The 10,465-nt window shown below is 33.6% G+C and overlaps 1 long non-coding RNA gene across 1 annotated transcript; it reads left to right on the top strand.

Moving 5' to 3' along the window:
* Positions 1-2,439: 2,439 nt before the first annotated feature.
* Positions 2,440-10,245, top strand: LOC144577720 (uncharacterized). The gene is made up of 3 exons (XR_013522247.1): positions 2,440-2,550; positions 9,508-9,771; positions 9,989-10,245. It is a non-coding gene; the product is annotated as an uncharacterized LOC144577720 (long non-coding RNA).
* Positions 10,246-10,465: the final 220 nt, after the last annotated feature.

Genomic DNA, 10,465 nt, shown 5'->3' with positions numbered 1-10,465 from the left:
ACAGAATGTTGATCTTTTATTCATATTCTATAAAACCTCCCTCATTTTCTATTATTCTTCGTTAGTTATTAAAGACTTACACTGGTGTGTGAGTGTGTGTGTGTGTGTCCTTTCAAGTCTTTTCTGTGCAAATAACCAGACTATCTCCTCCCTCTTAATCCTATCATATTGCTTTACATTTGACCTCCCCAGACCTGGTGTCCAGTTTCTCAAATACACAGTTTCTTACGAACTAAACATACTCTTGCCATATGACCTAGCAATTGCACTCCTTATCATTGACTTTAATAAGTGAATTAAATGACTTTATATATATACATATATTTATTTAAATTGCAATACACTTAGAATTACTGTATATATTGACATTTCATAAATTTTTGGTTACATTTGCTAATCTACATGATCTATTCATCAGATTTTAGTAAATGAGAAATGTCTTGCTCTAAGGTGGTTGTTTTGGATTTTAGTCACTTTTACAATAAGTATTAATGAACTATCTGTAGAAACTATAATAACACAGATAAATACATTTTTAAAGTATGTATAGCCTTAACATGGAGGATCATTAAGGGGATTTCAAATGTTGTACTACATATATGTATATACATACATACAAACAGACATATTTAGAAATACTGACATAATAAAACATGCAAAGAATGCACATAATATTGTTTTGGAAGTTGGAAACAAAAATCTCAGGTTTTGAGTCAAATATTCTATTTATAGCTGTTTTTATGGTGAAAACAACTGATCTCCAGACCTAATTTCCTAATTTGCAAAATAAGAATATTTTCCTATATGATCTGCAATTATCTTTCTGGCTATAAATTTTGTGTGTGTGTGTGTGTGTGTGTTCATAACATAGTAATACTGGCTTTAGATAGGTATTGTTTATAATCACTGTTAATGAAATAATGCTAATTTTCCACTCTTCAAGGTGCTGAGTAACCCAAAGAAATGTTGCTAGAGTGACATGAAATTCTACTTATTTATTTTTTCATGTGTCTTTTTTGAGAGTTCAGTAAGCAGTTATTGTTGGAGATTTTGGTAAAAAAGCTTTCTCATTAGTTTTATACACAGTATGTTTATGGTGATTTTAAATAATAAGAAACAGTTGGTTTACATCTTCCTATCTACAGAGAAACCATTATAAGTGCTCTGAACTAAGCATTAACAGTTGTCCTTGACTCTAAAACTTGACCTAGTAAAGAGTCTGCTTATTTATTTACATAACACATTGAAGCGTCTTGCCTCCATTTTTTAAGAAGATAAAATGCTTCCCTTGAATTTTCAGTTAAAAAAACATTTTTCATGTTTTGATGGAAAATGCACAGGCAATTGGCTCTTTCACAGATCTTAAAGTTCAAGTTCTTGAAAAATAAACACTTGAGCATACATAAAGATTTTGATATGATGCAGCATTTAAAATCCAAGCATCTGGACTCCTGCATGGTTGTATTAATCTTTCTCTCCACTGTGCTCCTTTATCCTATAAGTATACATAAGTTCCTTCTTTTGGTAGTATAGTTAAATCATTTATTATATATCCACATATTAGCATTTGAGTTTCTCACTTGACTTATGCCCTTTCATCGTTATTTCTCCTATTCTTTCATTTCAACATATTTCAACCAATACATCCCAGGCTGCAGGACCCCAGCTTAAAGGGTGCATCACATCACTGCTCTCTTGGCAGCACCCCAACCACTTTGCTCGATACTCTTCTTACAACTCTCATTCCACTATCTCTTATTCTTTGATCAGTTCTACAGTTGCACTCCCTGGTCCAGGAATCTGAGTTACTGAAACTTGCTGAAGACCGAAAAAAAAAAAAAAAAGGCATTGGAAATATTTATGAACATAGAATCTCTAATCACATGTGCTCTTATTAAATTTACCAATCCATTTACTTGTTCTTAATCACTTTATCCTTTAAGTATCACTGAAGGTCACTTAATCACTCACATTTGTTTTCTTCTTTTGGCGCTCATGTCCAATGTTCTAGCTCCCCAGCTCTCAGTGACACACACACACACACACACACACACACACACACAAACACGCACATGTAAAAAGAAAATTTTGTCACTGAGTATGACTACATAACACTTGAGGAATCTTCCTACCACAACTCTCACTGAAAATCAATTTGTGTTTGCTTTAATTGCAAAAATGCTTTGATTTCATAGACAGGGACATCAATATTCTGTAAGGCACAACTTAACTTTTCAGATAATTTTGTTTGTTAGAATGTTCCTTCTCCTAATGAAATGAAATCTAAATTAATATACTTATATGATTGTATTTAAATAATGTGAAGTTGAGTATTGTTGCTTTATTCTCAAACTTTTGAGAATAAACATTACTTCAAATATTTTACTATGTTCACAAAACTTTTTGATTTTCTGTTTGTTTTCCATTTTTGTTTCATTATTAGGTGTTTTGAGACAATGTTTTTTCCAAAAATAAAGGTAATGGATTTCAGAAGACAAAACCAACAAACCAATAAAGACAAGCTTTCTTAAGCTCAAAATGTACTCAAATGTAAGCTTCATATTAATTCAAAAATAAATAATTCTATAAATATTGAATATAATTATATTTTAGTTCATTAAAATAATAGGTTTGTTACTGTAATTTATTAATAAAATAATTCTTCCAATGTATTATTTTTACATTAAATGTACACCTACAGAAAAACTGTAAATTAATTTCTCAAAGAACATATAAAAATTTATATTCATTGGCAAGAGAACATACCCTTTTTAAAACTGTATTAGCCCTCTATTTGCTAAGACATTAAAAAGTAGCCTATTAAGTCTTTTTCAATTATGAATGGTATTCAATCTGTAACAACCTGCCCAGATATGTAGAAGATTTCTCTCAGATGGTAACGGCAATCACAGAAAGGAGTTTTGTGATATGATTAAAATATATGTTAGTCTTTGTTCTAGGACAAAATGAATATTTTCACAGAATACACTGCTGCTTAATAGAAAAAGTATATAGTGTAAGATAATTGAAGACTAGAATAATTGGAGAAAAATAATAACTCAAGCTCTTCATCAAAAAAGTAGTGACTGAACATGGATTGATGGAGGTAATGAAGGTATTGTACACTGTGAGAGATGAAATAACATAAGCATATATATAGATAAACAGTATGGAAAATGGTTTTGATAAGACTGTTCCAGTTAAAAGACTGGTGCTCCTAATACAGGAATAAGACAATTATAAAATGGTATAATTACTAGTATTCATGTAATGCTTTTGTCTTCAAAACAATTACTATTATATTTATCACAACTGATTTTCAAAATAACCTTATTTGGTAATCATACTAACCATTGCTATAATTCCTACAAAAGATGTGTAAGAGAGAATATGAGACTTATCAGCAAATCCATTGTACTCTGTTTATACATACTTAAATAACTAAAATAAGTATGAGAAGTTTGGACTTTTAAAACACTGAGAAACTACGGTGTGAGAAAGATACACATGTTTTGAACCAAATCACAAATATTACAATGGAAATAGTGCGTTATTGGAATTTCAAAATAGTTTGATTTCATCTACAATTCAATATGGCTGAAATATAACCTTGCTTCTTAGAGATATGAAAGATAATGTCTTCGATTAAAAAGAATAGTCCTGACATTCTTCTCAAAAACTTTTATAGATTTAAAGTAAGTTATGATAGGATTATTTTCCCTTTATTTTATTTTTGTTCATAAAAGTGAGAGTTGTGATTTTAAGTTTATATTTACCTGTTAAAGCAAGAAGAAAGAAGTTCAGTCATAATAATCTATATTTTTCTGAAAAAAGTGTGACCAAAGAATTCAGGTTGTAACAACCCATACAACAGACATTATGAAGGGATGTTTGGAAGCCCTTCTGTGATTATCTACAACGTTAATTAGATTTTTAAACTGAATCCGAGCCACCTGTTACTGACAGTTTGAAAAATGTTACAAATGTGTCTCTTATTCTTATATAAGCACATGCAAAGATATTTGTGCAATGCCTATTTAATGCTATATAATTTTGAATATAATACAAGAAAAATCAATGCTATAAACTGTATTACATCTCTCCAGAATTTACATGTTGAAACCTTACCTTACTCCTGATGTGATAATGGTATTTAGAAAAGAGGCTTTTAAGAGATAATTAGTAGATGTGGTCATAATGGTGAAGACCTCATAGTAGGACGAGTGCCCTTAAAAGAACTGGAAGAGATGGCTGGATGTGGTGGTTCATGCCTGTAATTTCAGCACCTTGAGAGGCCATGGCAGGAGGATTACCTGAGGTCAGGAGTTCAAGATTGGCCAACATGGTGAAACCACATCTCTACTAAAAAATTAGCAGGGCATGGTGATGGTTGCCTGTAATCCCAGCTACTTGGGAGGCTGAGGAAGGAGAATTGCTTGAACCTGAGAGGTGGAGGTTGGAGTGAGCCTGTGCTCCAGCCCAGGCCACAAAAGCAAAACTCTGCCAAAAAAAAAGAAAAGAAAACTGAAAGAGACACCAGAGTTCTGCAATGTGAAGACAATGAGACAATGAGACAATGAGACAATGAGAAGGCCATCATTTGCTAGTCATGAAGAGTCCTCACCAGGAAACAAACATAACTGGCACCTTAATCTTGAACTTCCTAGTCTCTAGATCTGTTAGAAATAAGTATCCATTGTTTAAACCACCTGATCTATGAAATTTCTTTTCCATAATTATTATACTTTAAGTTCTGAGGTACATGAGCACATCATGCAGCTTCGTTACATAGGTATACATGTGCCACGGTGGTGGTTTGCTGCATCCATCATCCCATCATCTATATTAGGTATGTTTCCTAATGCTATCCCTCCCCAATTCCCCCACCCCCTGCTATTCCTCCCCAGCCCACCACCCCCAGGCCCCAGTATGTGATGTTCCCTTCCCTGTGTCCCTGTGTTCTCATTGTTCAACACCCACTTATGAGTGAGAATCTGCAGTGTTTCGTTTTCTGTTATTGTGTCAGTTTGCTGGGAATGATGGTTTCCAGCTTTATCCATGTCCCTGCAAAGGATATGAACTCATCTTTTTTATGGCTGCGTAGTATTCCATTGTGTATATGTGCCACATTTTCTTTATCCAGTCTATCACTGATGGACATTTGAGGTGGTTCCAAGTCTTTGCTATTGTGAACAGTGCCTCAATAAACATATGTGTGTATGTGTCTTTATAATAGAATGATTTCTAATTTTTGGGTATATATCTAGTAATGGGATTGCTGGGTCAAATGGTATTTCTATTTCTAGATCCTTGAGTAATTGCCACACTGTCTTCCACAATGGTTGAATTAAGTTACACTCCCACCAACAGTGTAAAAGTGTTCCTTTTTCTCCACATCCTCTCCAGCATCTGTTGTCTCCTGATGTTTGAATGATTGCCATTCTAATTGGCATGAGATGATATCTCAATGTGGTTTGATTTGCATTTCTCTAGTGATCAGCAATGATGAGCTTTTTTTCATGTTTGTTGGCTGTATAAATGTCTTCTTTTGAAAAATGTCTGTTATATTCTTTGCCCACTTTTTGATGGGTTTGTTTGTTTGTTTTTCTTGTAAATTAGTTTAAGTTCTCTGTAGATTCTGGATGATATTAGCCCTTTGTCAGATGGGTAGATTGCAAATATTTTTTCCCATTCTGTTGTTTCCTGGTTCATTCTATTAATAGTTTCTTTGGCTAAACAGAAGCTCTAAAGTTTAATTAGATCTCATTTGTCTATTTTGGCTTGTTGCCATTGCTTTTGGTGTTTTGATCATGAAGTCCTTGCCCATGCCTGTGTCCTGAATGGTATTGCCTGGGTCTTTTTCTAGGGTTTTTATAGTGTTAGGCCTCATGTTTAAATCTTTAATTCATCTAGAGTTAATTTTTGTATAAAGTGTAAGAAAGAGATCCAGTTTCAGCTTTCTGAATATGGCTAGCCAGTTTTCTCAACACTATTTATTAAACAGGGAATTCTTTCCCCATTGCTTGTTTTTGTCGTTATTCAAAGATCAGATTGTTGTAGTTGTGTGACGTTCTTTCTGAGATGTCCGTTCTGTTCCATTTGTCTATTTCTCTGTTATGGTACCAGTACCACAGTACCATGCTGTTTTGATTACAGTAGCCTTGTAATATAGTTTGAAGTCAGGTAGCATGATGCCTCCAGGTTTTTTTTTCTTTAGCTTAGGATTGCCTTGTCTATGCAGGCTATTTTTTGGTATCATATGAAGTTTAAGGTGCTTTTTTCCAATTCTGTGAAGAAAGTCATTGGTAATTTGATAGGGATAGCATTGATTCTATAAATAAAGAGAGAAGATTCAAATAGATGCAATAAAAATGGTAAAGGGGATATCACCACTGATACCACAGAAATGCAAACTACCATCAAAGATTACCTCAAACAACTCTCTGCAAATAAACCAGTAAATCTAGAAGAAATGAATAAATTCCTGGACACTTACACTCACCCAAGGCTAGACCAGAAAGAAGATAAGTTCCTGAATAGACCAACCTTCTTGTTGGCACCAATTAATAGCCTACCAACCAAGAAAAGTCCAGGTCTGGATGAGTTTACAGCTGAATTCTACCAGACATACGAAGAGGAGATGGTACCATTCCTTCTGAAACTATTCCAAACAATACAAAAAGAGGGAATCCTCCCTAACTAGTTTTGTGAGACCAACATCATCATGATACCCAACCTGGCAGAGACATGACCAAAAAGAAAATTTCAGGCCAATATTCTTAAGGAACATTGATGTAAAAATCTTCAATAAAATACTGGCAAACCAAATCCAACATCAAAAACCTTATCCATTACAATCAAATTGGCTTCATCCTAGGGATGCAAGACTGATTCAACATCAGCAAATCTATAAACATAATCCATCATATAAACAGAATCAAGGACAAAAAACACATGATTATCTCAATAGATGCAGAGAAGGCTTTTGACAAAACTCAACAACTCTTTATGCTAAAAACTATGAATAAACTATGTATCAATGGATCATATCTCAAAATAACAAGAACTATTTATGACAAACTCACAGCCAATATCATACTGGATGGGCAAAAGGTGAAAGCATTCCCATTGAAAACTGGCACTAGACAAAGATGCCCTCTCTCACCACTCCTAATCAACAAAATATTGGAAGTTCTGGCTAGGGCCATCAGGCAAGAGAAAGAAATAAATAGTATTCAAATAGGAAGATAGGACATAAAATTGTCCCTGTTTATATAGCATGATTGTATATTTAGAAAATCCCATCATCTCAGCCCAAAATCTCCTTAAGCTGATAAGCAACTTCAGCCAAGCCTCAGGATACAAAATCAACATGCAAAAATTATAAGCATTGCTATACACCAATAATAGACTAACAGAGAGCCAAATCATGAGTAAACTTCCATTTGCAGTTGCTACAAAGAGAATAAAATAGCTAGGAATACAGCTAACAAGGGATGTGAAGGACCTCTTCAAGGAAAACTACAAACCACTGCTCAAGGAAATAAGAGAGGAACAAACAGATGGAAAACATTCCATGCTCATGGTTAGGAAGAATCAATTCTGATCTATGGTATTTCATTAGAGCATTCTGAATTGACTAATATTGTCAGCCAAAGAAAGTAGAATGAAATTGTTTTCACGTGGATCAAAATGGCATCTGTGAAAAATGACATTTTAAATATCACAGAATACTTGCCCATGTGAGTAACACAAAATGATACGAGACAATGTTATTATAATTGTTCATTACTAGTATGTGGATTTAGTGAATACATTATTTCAAGTTTTAAACAATTTAGGTTATTTACTGATATCTATTTTCTTCTCAGGGAAATGGTACTTACAAAATACTCTATGAAGAGCTTTTTATAAATGATGCAAGAATTTCAAGTTCTTGAATACCACTATTTGATCATTGTTTAGTGTTTTACTTTCTCTGTATTGAGTATAATGTATAATATTAGATAGTTTATGTCATTCTAAGAAATAAGCTAGTTTGTAGGAAATATGAGTGCAGTTAGCCATCTGACTATAATCACATTTTTTGGCAACATTCTTATGAGTAACGTAGTAAATAACAACTTACTTACCTGGAAGAGTTTTTATTTTTAATTTTGTTTGAAAACTGAGCAAATTTTATGCTCTTCTTTGTATCACATTTATTTTTATTAAATAAATGCAACAATTGTATGGTTTCTATCATTTAGAAAAACATTTCTCAACCTATGAAATCCAGTAATGCTCCAGCAAAACCCTACTAAAGAACTTTCACCATGGAAACAACTATAAAACCTTCATATATTAGGAAACAACCTGAAGACATTAGATATTAATAGCAGGCAGACACTGGAGAATAGTATGTGCTCAGAGGAGAAAAGCAGTATTAAAGTTATCACCTCATTTCTGTGGCTTTTAACCTGGAACGAATTGTGTGTTCAGTGTTAGAGCATCACTGGTGGAGAAAACTATAATCTTTCTAAGTTGGGGGAAACAGAGGACTATTGGCAAAGGCCATTATAACAATAAATGTGGGAAAGTAAAAAAGAAAAAAGGCAGAGAAAAGATGCCCAAATTATGTCCTACATTTTTCACTGATGTCTCAGCCATGCATACACAGAACAGACTCAGAGTAGTCCACCTAGAGGCAAAAATTCGGAATGATCACTGAAGGTGCCTTTTGTGAAAATAGTTGATAATTTATGCATAAGCAAGAAATTCATCTGCTAAAGTAAAAGAAACAAGTTCATCAGAGAAATATGTGAACCCATATCATTATAGCTTAATATTCATAAGGTCCAAAACACAATCTAACACTGTGTGACACACAGAGAATTATGACAATGGCATGCACTTCCAAGAGAAAAGAAAAAAAAAAAACAGTCTGAATAAGGATAAACTACATATTCAAACTATCAGATAAAAGTTTTAAAGTAACTATTATTACTGTACTCAATGATGTCATATCAAATAGACCCACTAAACAAAAGAAAAATATAAACAGGAGAAATAGAAGTGATAAAGAACAAGATAGAAATTCTAGATATTATATAATGTATGAAAGAAAGTCTTAACAGCCAATAAAATATGACAGTTACTTTGTATGTGAAGTAGAAAATAGATTAATAGAAATTGTTCAAGGTAGATAACAGAGGGAGAAAACAGTCTCATCAACTTTTAATGTAATATCAAATAGACACATGTGTAATTGAAATTTTGAAAGAATAGTAGAGAGAGATGAAGGCAAAAAATTTTAGAAAATAATAGATAAAATATTCCTAAATTATAAGAAATTTATAACTTTATAGATGCAAGAAATTCAGCAAAAAGCAATTAGCATAAACACCAGAGAAAAACACTCTGAGAAATTCTGAGTCAAATAGTCATAAACTAAAAATTAAAAGTACCTCTTAAAAGCAGCTAAATAAAAATGTGACATTGAGGGACTATGTTAATTTATCTTCCCAGGTACACAAGGGGCTTGGTTTCAAAGGCAAGAACTTCCCAGCACCATGCCTCCATCCACCTGCCCATCTGGGAACCTAGAGTTCTTCGTCTGTCTTTTCTACCTGGGATAGGTCAAATTCCAGGTGTCCTTCTTTGTTTAAAAGGACCGCCAAAAGCCCTGGAAGAGGGGCTCTACTGAGGGCCCAAGCAACCAATATGGGATCAGAGTCAAAGATTAATCACTCCAGAGGAAGTCTGAAAAAACTCCTCTCTTTGGACAACAGTGTAAGTGGGGTGGGAATAACTTCAAAGTTAAAACTCTACTGCACCTAACCTGTGTGGATTTCCCTCTCTGGAATCTCCTCCCACAAGAGCATGGGAGCTATCTCTCTCTCTCTCTCTCTCTCTCTCTCTCTCTCTCTGTCTCTCTCTCTCTCTGTCTCTCTCTCTCTGCCTAATAAGTCACTCTCTGAAAAACTCTATGGGTCTGTGTTATTTATAGGAATGGTAAGCCCACCTCCAGGGCCTCTTCCCCCATTCCTGGGGCAGGAAGGCCAAGAACCTGGGACACCTGATTGCAATATTTTATACAGAGGAACAACCATTCAATCAATGGCTGATTTGTCATCAGAAACTACAGAGCCCTAGAGAGAGTGAACATCTTTAATGTGATAAATTAAGGAATTATCAACCCAGGATTTTATATCCACCAAAAATAAAGATTTTCATAGAAAACTAAATTATGAGAATTTTTCTTAATCATACTAGCACTAAATAAATATTTAAGTAAACTCTTTAGGATAAAAGACAGTGATACCAGATGAAGACTGTTATAGATCCACAGGAAATAAATAAAAGGTATCAAAATAGTAAATATCCCGGGTGAATAAAATTTTTTTCCTGTGCTTTTTCCCATAATTTGTTTTATAAATTATATAAGTATTTAAAGTATAAAGTTGCATTCAATTAAGTTATAAAA

This window comes from Callithrix jacchus, chromosome 9, assembly GCF_049354715.1.
Source record: "Callithrix jacchus isolate 240 chromosome 9, calJac240_pri, whole genome shotgun sequence".
Lineage (NCBI taxonomy): Eukaryota > Metazoa > Chordata > Mammalia > Primates > Cebidae > Callithrix > Callithrix jacchus.
The sequence above is the reverse complement of the archived record's forward strand: the minus strand, read 5'-3'. Positions and strand labels throughout refer to the sequence as shown.